Below are 10971 nucleotides of genomic sequence, written 5' to 3'. Positions count from 1 at the left end.
AATGAACCCTGAGTGTTTGTTGAATGCCGTTGGTCCTTAGCCTCGTGGACTTATTTAGTGATTCACTTGATTGGGGTGGGGAGGGGTGGGGCCAGCTTGCTGCTAGCTCACAGCCGGCGGTGGGTGGGGTGGGGCTCCGCTGGCTCCTCATAGGAGAGGCCGCCCTGTGCGCGCTCTGAAGGGAGATGTGCAGCATGCCTTGCTGGGGGCAGCCCTCCCCCAAGCCTCTTGGCATGGGACATTTCAGGCCTCGCCCCCGTTTAAATCCCCTCCTCGTTTCCGCTCCCTTCTCCCGTGGGGCTCCTTTTGCAGCCTGAGTCCTGAGACTTCCCTTCTTTCCCCCACCCTACACCTAGAAGGCCTGTTGGGGGCAGCCCGACACCTGGTCCAGCTGCTGACCACCCCTCCAGGAGCTCTCTCACAGGGCCCCTACCTCCAGGAGGTCCTGGGTTTACTTCTGGGTGACTGCAGCCTCCTTAGTGTAGCTGGGAGTCCCCGTGGCACAGAGGGTAAGCCCTTGCCTGCTCACTGGGAAGTCGGCATTTCAATCCCACCAGCAGCTTCTCGGGAGGCAGGGAGGCCAGTCTGCATCCTTGAAGGTTACAGCCTCAGAAGCCATTTGGGGCCATCCCTACTCTGTCCTGTAGAGTCACGAGGAGTCGGGATCCACGGGATAGCTCCCACCAACAACACGCAGCCCCCCCCACATCCGACTTCCCCAAAGTGAGATTGCTTTTGCAGGTGTCTGCAGGCATGGGAACATCTTCCAAAGCAAAAACAGACCATTTTCTGGCACTTGGCTACTCTCTGTCCTTCCCAGCCTCCCTTCGTCCTGGTATTTCTCAGGACCGGCGTCACTGGTGCCTGCGGTGATGGCCCCTCCCGGTGCTCTGCAGGAGAGGAGGAGACGAAAACCAATAATCAAGACAAGAAGGAGAGCCAAAGCTGCCAGTATCGGGGGGAGGGGGGGGGGGCTGCCCAGGGCTTGGCTCGGGGTTCCAGGGCTTGCCTTTCACGGCGGCTCTTTCTTAGGGTGCTTCGGAGGTGGTTTGCTCCTGGGAGGCGGCAGAGGTGGGTGAACAAGTGGTCTTGGGGTCTTGTCTGACCAAACTCTTGCCAGGGAGGGTGGAGAAGACCGAGTCTCGGGAGAGTTAGGACTGCTTCCAGCCCCTTCCTTTGCCAGCATTTCTGGCAGCGAGGGTGCCGTGGCTTTCAGGGCTCCCTCGCTGTGCTGGTGGGGCAAGTCCTGCCTGGGCTTTGAGGGGGTGCTGCCTAGGACGCAGGACCACTGACCGCTGACCGCAGGGTCTTGGCATCAGACAACATTTCATGCCTTGTCTCCTTTCAGATTTCTTCCTCATTTCTATTACCTCCCCCCTCCCCACACACACCCCAGCGGCTCCTTGGGAGAAAGACGGGGCTGTCTGTGTCCCTAGAGATTTACAGGCTCGGGACCCCTACGTGGGGCACAATGGGTTGGTGTTGATGTGACGGCAGTGGGTCCTCTTCTGAGTTTGTCTTGGTTTTTCATCAGGGTGAGTGAGATTCTTCCTTCCGCGGGCCCTCTCTGATAGACGCTTTTGATCCCCGTTCGGAGTGGAGTGGTGTTTGCTTTTAGGAGGTGCATGCACTGCGGTTGAGTCCATGTGGATGCATAGGGACCTTGTAGGACAAACACAGGACCCGCCCAGGGCTTCGTGGGCTGCTGGCTTTGTGGGAGCCGTTTGATGGGCGGTTTTCAAATCCTCATATTCACAAACATTTTTCTTAAAGAACTTTTCCAGCTGGGGCCAGCTGACTAACTCTGAACTCATGGACACTGATTGACTCAATTTAAACTCACGGCGACCCTACAGGACAGGGTAGAACTGTCCCGGTGGGTTTCGGAGGCTGTCACTCTTTATGGGAGGAGAAAGCCCTGTCTGTCTCCTGCAGAGTGGAGGGTGCCCTTGAACTTCAGACCTTGAAATCACAACCCAGTGCATGACTACTGTGCCACCAGGGCTCCTTCGGACTAGCTAGTCACCCTGAAATAGGCGTCCGCAGTGTGGTGCCCTTCTGAAGTGACCAGTTTTCAGTGTAAGACTTCCATCTTGTTGGATTTACTTTCCTTCTTTTGAACATCACTGTGGACCCTGGAATTACTGCAGGGAAACCTAGCAGAGCGGGAATGCCATGGGGCTGCCCGGTTTTTCCAAGTCAGGGAAGTTTCCCTCCGTTGATAGGGCGAATCTGAGCACTTTCCATTGCTCGTGTCAGTGGTGAGTATTTGTGTTTTCTTTCTTTGACAGGTTTCTGCCTTACATGGATTCCGGCTTTTACACCTAGATTTTACCTTAGATATTTACCCAAGAAGGTTCTCATTTCACCCTAGATGTTCAGGTGCGTGAGTTAGTGACTGAATGCAAAGATGCTTTTGGCCTGGTTTGGTGGCTTTAAATACGACTTATGACAGTTTATCTAAATAGGAAATCCCTAAGAGGTGGTTTTAATGTCCTCCCAGAGATACACAGGACACTGTGTTATATGGCTGGGGGGAGGGGGGAGGACAACATAACTTGTGAGTATGTAGTTCAGGAGCCCTGGTGGCACTTGGTGGCACTGTCCAGTAGGCACTGGATAGCTAACCACAGGGTTGGTGGTTCAAACCCACTAGCTCCTCCTTGGGAGAGAGACAAGCCTATTTGCTCCCTAACAGATGTACAGCCTCAGAAAACCCAATCTCGGGTCACGGTGAGTCAGAGTCTACCTGCCGGCCACGAGTAACTATGGCGTTTAGTTACTTAGTTACTCCTCTGCCTACATGTCCATCATCATCTCCCTTTCAGCGGTCCAGAGGTTCCGTCTGTACATCTGTCCTCTCTTAAAGAGCCCACAAAGGAAATGCAGCAGACCACACAGGAATGCCTGCCGCCCTCTCTCTCCGAGCAGGGGCCTCCTGGTCAGATTCATGTACATGGAACCACCCTTGGCTCTGAGCATCTCTTAATGATTTCCCTTATTCACCCTAATATTTCTTTCTTTTTTTTAACCGTGTTTTAATTTTGTTCTGTAACTTTTTACTATGAGTTGGGTGAAGGTGTGTGGACCATGTCCATCTTCCTCCAGCAGCTCAGGCGCATGTGTTTCATCTGGCTGACAGCCGCCCCTTCCCACCACCTCCCTGCGTCTCCTGTTTCCACTCCTCCCTCCTCCCCGGCCCACTGAACGTCGTCCTCCGGTCGCTGCTGCCCCCTTGATTCCAGATGGTTGGTGATTGAGGTGTCCCTACCCCCGGTGTAATCGCCCCTTTATAGTCCTGTCTGTGGTTCGGCTGCACCAGCTAGGTGGTTACGCGTTGGGCTGCCAACCTCAAGGGCAGCAGTTTGATACCACCAGCTGCTCAGAGGGAGAAAGAGGAGGCTCTCTATTCCCGTAACGAGTTACGGTCTCGGACACCCATGGGGACAGTACTACCCTCCCTGTCTTGCCGGCTCCTGTGACCGAGTTTGGTTTGGCCTCCTTGTTTGTCTGAGAGTTGAGCCCTGGTGGGGGGAGGGCGGTGCTGCTGGTGGCTCAGTCTCAGACCTGAAGGCTGACTAAGGGCCCTCCTCTCAGGGCTCCCTCCACTCTCTAGCTGACCAGCAGCCTGGTGCTGTTCTTCACTTCACCCGAGATCTTCTAATGGGGTCCCTTTGAGAAGCCTCTCGGCCGGTCTTCTGTCCTAGAGCCCAGAATGAAAACCCTCCACTCCAGTTCCACATCTTGCCCTGGACAGGAGCGCAGGGCACTGAGGCTGCCTCCTCCTCCTCCTCCTTCCTGCTCCACTTCCCACCACCCTCACTCTGTTTCCCTTCCGAATCCTTCTTCCTGGCCCCGCTCCGAGTTCTCTCCCCAAGGTATGACTCCCAAGGGCAAAGCAGCCAGGTGTGTTCTCACTTCACTGTCACCAGCCCCTCCTGGTCCCTTGGGATCAAGTCACATCCACCCAGGGTGCGGGTGGAAGGGCTCCCAGAGCTCCTCACATCACTGCCCACCATTGTCTGCCCCTCACACAGGCCACAAGGCAACAGGCCACTCAGGAACTCAGCCGACTGCCCAGTCTGGGTTGGGTACCGACACCGCTAACCATCGTCTGGCCAGTCAAGCCTTGCTAAGTTGACAAATGGACTTCCTCTTATTAAACCTTGCAACAGATGTACACGCTCTGCCAGCGGCCCCTCCCCGGACCTGTGTTACTCAGCTGGTGTGGTCCCTGTGTGATGATTGGTGTTAGGGACTGAACCGTGTCTCCCCCAAATGGGTGGTAAATCCTAACCTGTGGCACAGTGGGTGAAGCATTGAGCTGTGAGCTGTGAGGCGGACAATTCAAACCCACTAGCCACTCCTCTGGAGAAAGATGAGGCTGTCTGCTTGGGTAAAGATGTTTGATGTCCTAAACACAGAGGGCCAGTTTTTCTGTGTCCTGTGGGGGCCCCGTGAGTCAGAGTTAACTATATGGCAGTGTTTGATTTTTGTATTGATGTAATAGGTCGCACATTGGGCCGCTACACCTGAGGTCAGCAGTTCAAAATCACCAGCTGCCGTGAGGGTGAAAGATGAGACTCCCCACTCCCCGTAGTCACCGCCTCAGAATTCCCCATCCCCCACAAAGTCCTTCCCTGTTCTGTAGGGTCATTGTGAGTCAGATGGGCTAGATGGAAGGGAGGGTTTTTTCCCCTCCATAAATAATAGTCCATCTGCTTCCCATTATCTCTCAACAAGGAGCCCTGGCCTAGGGCACAGTGGTTGACACAAGGCTGGTGGTTCAACCCCCCCAGCTGTTCCTCAGGAGAAAGAGGAGGCTGCCTGTTCTTTTAAAGTCTTGAAAACCCACGAGGGCAGCTTTACTCTGTCCTGTAGGGTCACTGTGAGCGGGTCTAGGCATCAGAGCAGTGTCATTTGGGTTTATACTTGTGGATACAAGCTGTAGTGGCCCAGTGGCTTAAGTGATCAGCTGCAACCCAAAGGTCTGTGGCTGGAACCTGTGGGCCACTTTGCTGGGGGAGGACAGGGCAGCCTGCTTCCCTAAAGACCTCAGCCTTGGAAACCCTCTGGGGCAGTTCTACTCTGTCCAGGAGTCTCAGTGACTAGACTTTGTGCCCAATAGAATGGGCATGAGACCCCACACCTGCGCCTTTTATCCCATTGTGTGGGTGGGGTCTTTGTTGTGCTAATGAGGCCCACCCTTCTGTGGGGCATGCTGGAAACCAGCTGTACTTTTAGAGATAGTTAAAGGGCAGAAGAGGAGATGGCCAGGGGGCAGGAAGAACCTGGAGACCTCAAGCCAGGCGGATGGAGAGAGCCTTCCTCCACATCTGGCAGCCGCACTCCGACGCCCAGCCTTCCTGGGAGGTGCACAGTGGCTGAGCACGAGGCTGGTGACCTGGACTGCCCAGGGCACTCCGTGGATGGCTCCCTTCTGTCCTGGGGGACACGAGGAGTTGGAAGCTCCAGGAGTAAACTGTGCAGCCGTGCATTTCCGTCAGTGGGCTTTCCTTGAGCAGCCCAGAGACGGACAGACGGTCTCAGACACACTTGGGTCACCAGGCTGGGTGGGGAAGCCCTCCCATTTCTCAGTCTGTGGGGTCTGTGGGTCCTAGAGGGCTCGAGATGCGGTCAGACCAGATGTGGAGACCAGGAGACATGCCTTTTCGAGATGCTTTGAGGGTTAGGGCTTCTGTCCTGCGATGACCTGGGAAACCAGAGGACCTCCCAGTGGCTGGCGGCAGGCTCGGTGCTCCATTCAGATCTCAAAGCCAAGGCCGACACCCAAAGGTCTTCTTGTTAGAAGCTGTTGGGTCAGTTTTGACTCACAGTGACCCTGTGCACGGCAGAACAAAACCCTGCCCGACCCTGCGTCCTCACCATTGTCCTCATGTCCGAGCCCCCTGTAGAGCCACTGTGTCCGTTCTGGCCGCACTTCTTCCAGGACAGATGTGCTTGTCCTTCTGGCTGTCCGTGGCACTGTCTACGTTCTTCTGATGGGGAGGTGGTCATGAGCGAGACCTGGCTTTCTGCTCCCATACAGAGTGGCAGTCTTGGGAACCCACAGGGGCAGTTCTGCCCTGTCCTGCAGGGTGGATAGGGGTCGGCAGGGACCGGCTGGCAGGCAGAGTTTGGAGGGGGCGTGAAGCAGAGCCCGGGGGAAGCAATGATTCTTGTACGCGATGGAACGGAAATGTTAAGGGTGCCAGCCCACTAGCTGCTCCTCGGGGACAGCGGAGGCTGCCTGCTCCCATCAAGACAGTGGTGGGCAGTTCCCAGCCCTCCAGGCGGGCTCCAGGCAGCGGGCGGAGGGAGTGAGCAAGACAGGTTTGGGGACAGCCGGGCTCTCCCAGTTGCCGGGAGGGGTTATTTTAAGCTTTGTTTAAAGTGCGCAGAGGCCCATTCGGCATGTGTCACTAAGCCGGGCTCTGGGACCCGGCGACAGATGTTTGCCAGGAAGGGCAGCCCTCACCTTCCTCCTTAAGTGTGAAGCTCGTCTGGAGAAGTTCCCAGGAGACATCGGTCCTTTGGGGCCCTTTGTGGAGGCTGCATGGATTTGCAGAGCAGAAGTGGGGGGACGCCAGCTTTGGTGGGCTGCAAGCATGGCTTCTCCTCTTCATCAGTGAGACCAGGGCTCCGGGGATGCCTCTGCTGGAGAATTTGAACAGAGGGAATGGGAACAGGTCTCCCTGGGTGGTGGTAAGACTGAAGGGCTGAGCTGCTAGTGGCAGTTTGGAAGAAAGAGCCGGCAGCCCATACCCCAGAACAGGCCTGGAAAACACTGGGCCCACAGGGCCGCTCTGACGCACGCTGGGAGACAGCTGGCCTCGGCCTGGGGGAATCGTCATTGGACGCCTTGGAGCCGACCCACGGGGACCCACAGAGACCCACAGACAGCTGGCAGAAACACCGGCCGGCCCTGCGCCTCCTGCACAATCAGGCTAAGCTTGAGCCCAAGGCCGCAGGCACCGGGTCCGTCCATCTCCTTGTGGGGCTTCCTCTTCTTCAGGTGGTGGAAAGAGATCAGGGTAAAAGGGCTAACGTGTGACCTACCTTGAAGGTAGGCACGCAGGTCTGCTTGGTCTTGGCTCAGGAGCTTTGGAGGGGCAGTGGGTGACTCGCTCGGCTGCTAGTGACGCGGTCAGCAGTTCGAATCCACCAGCCATCCTGCGGGAGACCGATGGGCGTGCTGCTCTGTAAAGGCTGACTGACAGCTCCCAGGGCCACTTCTGTGCTGTCCTGCAGGGTCACTGAGCCGGCGAGGACACAGTGGCAGTGAGTTTGGTTTTGAAGGGTCGTCGTGTGTCCGCCTTGAGAGCCAGTCAGCAGACACCGCACCCGCCACGCAGCATCTGTGAAAACCCACCCTTGCCGCATATTTCCACGTTTCCCGCCTTTCCCACTTGTAGTGGGGGTTTGTCTGTAGAGAGCACTTTTCAGCAGCCATTGAACCGCTGAAAGAGCTTTTGACCTTTCATCTCCCATCAACGTCTCTACACATAGGCATTTGAGTAAATTATCATTTATAATATGGCCCTAACTGCCATCCCGTTGCCTGCCCCCCGTCCCCCTCCCTTCTTTCCATGTGTTTAAACTATGGGTCCCCAGTTTCCTACTTGCTGTCCAGTCAGCTGGGGCACATAGTGACCCGCCGGACAATGGAACAACACACTGTCTGTCCCGCCCATCCCACCATTGTTCCCGCTGCCGCAGCCCTGGTGTCTGCCATCTGGTCCAGCGCCGTCCTCTTTGTTGCCGCCCCTCCACTTCACCAAGCACGAGGTCCTGCTTCAGGCACCAGTCTCTCCGGACAACATGCCCAATGTCCGGGACGGTCTTTCCCTCCTTGCCTCTCAGGAGCATTCTGTCTGCACTCCTCCCGGGACAGAGCTGTTGGTACTTTCGCTGTTCTTCTCCAGCCCCACAGTGCACGTGCATCGCGTCCTCTTCAGTCTCCCTTATTCAGTGTCCACCTTCCACAGGCATGGGAGGCGATTGAAAACACCATGTTGGGTCTGGTGCTCCGTAGACCTCAAAGTCCCCCTCTCGCTCTTCAACGCTTACAAGGGGTCTTGCGCAGCAGGTTGACCCAGTGGGACATAGGTAGGGCCTGTAAGACCAGAACCACAGCGTATTGATTGGGGGAAAGAACAATTCGTATGGCGTTACGGCTAGCCCAATCCTATGTATGTATGTATGTGTATATATATATATATATGTGTATATATATATGATATAGGAAATAGGAAATCGGGATAGAATAGATAATATATAAAACACATCCCAAAGACTTCACGCCCCAGTGGATATGCCCCGGCAGTGGGGGTGCAGGGTGGGGGTGGGGAAGGCGAAGTCATTGACTTGCTGTGCTTAGCACCCCGGCTTGTAACCACCGTGCCACCACCAGGGTTCAGCTACTTCTTTTTTTTCCCTTTTTATATCACTTTATTGGGGGCTCGTATAGCTCTTATCATAATCTATACTTACATTCATTTGTGTCAAGCACATTTGTACATTTGTTGCCATTATAATTTTCAAAACATTTTCTTTCTACTTGAGCCCTTGGTATTATTATTATTATTATTTTAATCATTTTATTAGGGGCTCATACAACTCTTATCACAATCCATACATACATCAATTTTGTAAAGCACATTTGTACATTCATTGCCCTCATCATTCTCAAAACATTTCCTCTCCACTTAAGCCCCCGGCATTAGGTCCTCATTTTTCCCCTCCCTCCCTGCTCCCCCCTCCCACATGAGCCCTTGGTAATTTATAAATTATTGTGGTGTCATATCTTGCCCTGTCTGACATCTCCCTTCACCCACTTTTCTGTTGTCCGTGTGGGAGGGGGTCACATATAGTTCCTTGTAATCGGTTCCCTCTTTCCAACCCCCTCTCCCTCTACCCTCCCAGTATCACCACTCACACCACTGGTCCTGAAGGGATCATCCGCCCTGGATTCCCTGTGTTTCCAATTCCTATCTGCACCAGTGTACATCCTCTGGTCTAGCCAGACTTGCAAGGTAGAATTCGGATCATGGTAGTGGGAGCGGGGAGGAAGCATTTAGGAACCAGAGGAAAGTTGTATTTTTCATCGTTGCTACATTGCACCCTGACTGGCTCATGTCCTCCCCAAGACCCTTCTGCAAGGGGATCTCCAGTGGCCTACAAATGGGCTTTGGGTCTCCACTCCGCACTCCCCCCATCATTCACTATGATAAGATTTTTTGTTCTGATGATGCCTGATAACTGATCCCTTCGACACTTTGTGGTTGCATAGGCTGGTGTGCTTCTTCCATGTGGGCTTTGTTGCTTCTGAGCGAGATGGCCGCTTGTTTACCTTCAAGCTTTTAAGACCCCAGACGCTATATCTTTTGATCGCCGGGCACCATTCGCTTTCTTCACCACATTTGCTTAGTCACCCGCTTTGTCTTCAGCGGTTGTGTCGGGAAGGTGAGCATCATAGAATGCCAATTTAATAGAAGAAAGTATTCTTGCATTGAGGGAGTACTTGAGTGGAGGCCCAATGTCCTTCTGCTACCTTAATACTAAACCTATAAATATAGGCACATAGATCTATTTCCTCATCTTCATATATAAATATATTTGCATATGCACATGTCTTTATCTAGACCTCTATAAATGCCCTTTGCCTCCCAGCTCTTTCTTCTAATTCCCTTGACTTTCCTCCTGGCCCACTATCATGCTCATTGCCCACCAGGGTTTCAGCAATTCCTCTTGGTTACATTACCCTTGATCATGCCCTACCAGGCCTCCCACACCCACCTCACCACCAATTTGGATCACTTGTTCAGCTACTTCTTTTGGTTAAAAAACCCCAATTCATGTGTGAGCATTCCTGTCGTAATTACTGCACTCCAGTAAGAGCCCGCAGGACCTCTGGCAGGCTCGGCCTCCTGGCCTTCCTTGTCTCCTGCACTGAGATTGGGATTGGTCCTGCCCCGTCCCCACCAGCCTCCCAGGGCCGCAGAGAGGATTGGATGCAGCTGTGGATGACTACTCATTATTTCATTTTCTCATATGACACCGCCATTGCCTGGTTAAAGTGCAGGGGAGGCACATGTGTGCCTGTGGTTGGCTCCGGGGAGGGAGCGTTCCTCTCGAGGCAGCTGCCCATGTGGCCACAGCTGCTCGCCGGAGCCTGACTCTCCAGTTCTGGCATCGCTCCATGCTGCCTGGGCGTCCGAGGAGGCGCCCTGCCTCTGGCTCCCAGCACATTGACACACACACATGTCAGCACACACACAAGCACACTCGAACCACACACTCACGCACATGCACAGAAACACACATTTATGCACACACCATACTCACTCTTGCACACACAGCACATGTCCAAGCATCCAAGCACACATGCATATCACATACAACCACACATATGCACACCCACCACACACGCGTGCACACTGCCCACAAGCACATACTCATACATACACTTGTGCACACACAAGCACACGTACATGCACATGCACACACTGAACACACGTACACATCTCACACATGCATACCCTCATACACACCCTCATGCACTTATACTCACGAATAGACTCTGCACACGCACACACTTATGTACACACACACATATGCACACACCATGCAATGCACATCCATCTGTACACGTTCATGCCACATACTCAGGAACACTCACATGCACTGCTCAACCACATGCATGCACCTAAGTACATATACTCACACACACATACACTCCTGCACACTTATATGCACACACAGACTGCACACACCACATACATGCACATATTCACACATGCTCCCAGCTCCCACGTACATACACTCACAGTGCACACATGCACATACCCACACGCACACAGGGGCACACACTCCGACACCGGATGGAGCAGCGGCCCTGGTGTGAGGCTGTCACTCCAGGGAAACCCTCTCTTGCATGGCCTGTGGTGCCCTCCCTCCAAGAATCAGCCC

Source organism: Echinops telfairi, unplaced genomic scaffold (genome assembly GCF_000313985.2).
Source record: "Echinops telfairi isolate 266 unplaced genomic scaffold, ASM31398v2 ScPeMD7_25;HRSCAF=90, whole genome shotgun sequence".
Taxonomy (NCBI): domain Eukaryota; kingdom Metazoa; phylum Chordata; class Mammalia; order Afrosoricida; family Tenrecidae; genus Echinops; species Echinops telfairi.
Note: the sequence above shows the minus strand (reverse complement) of the source record.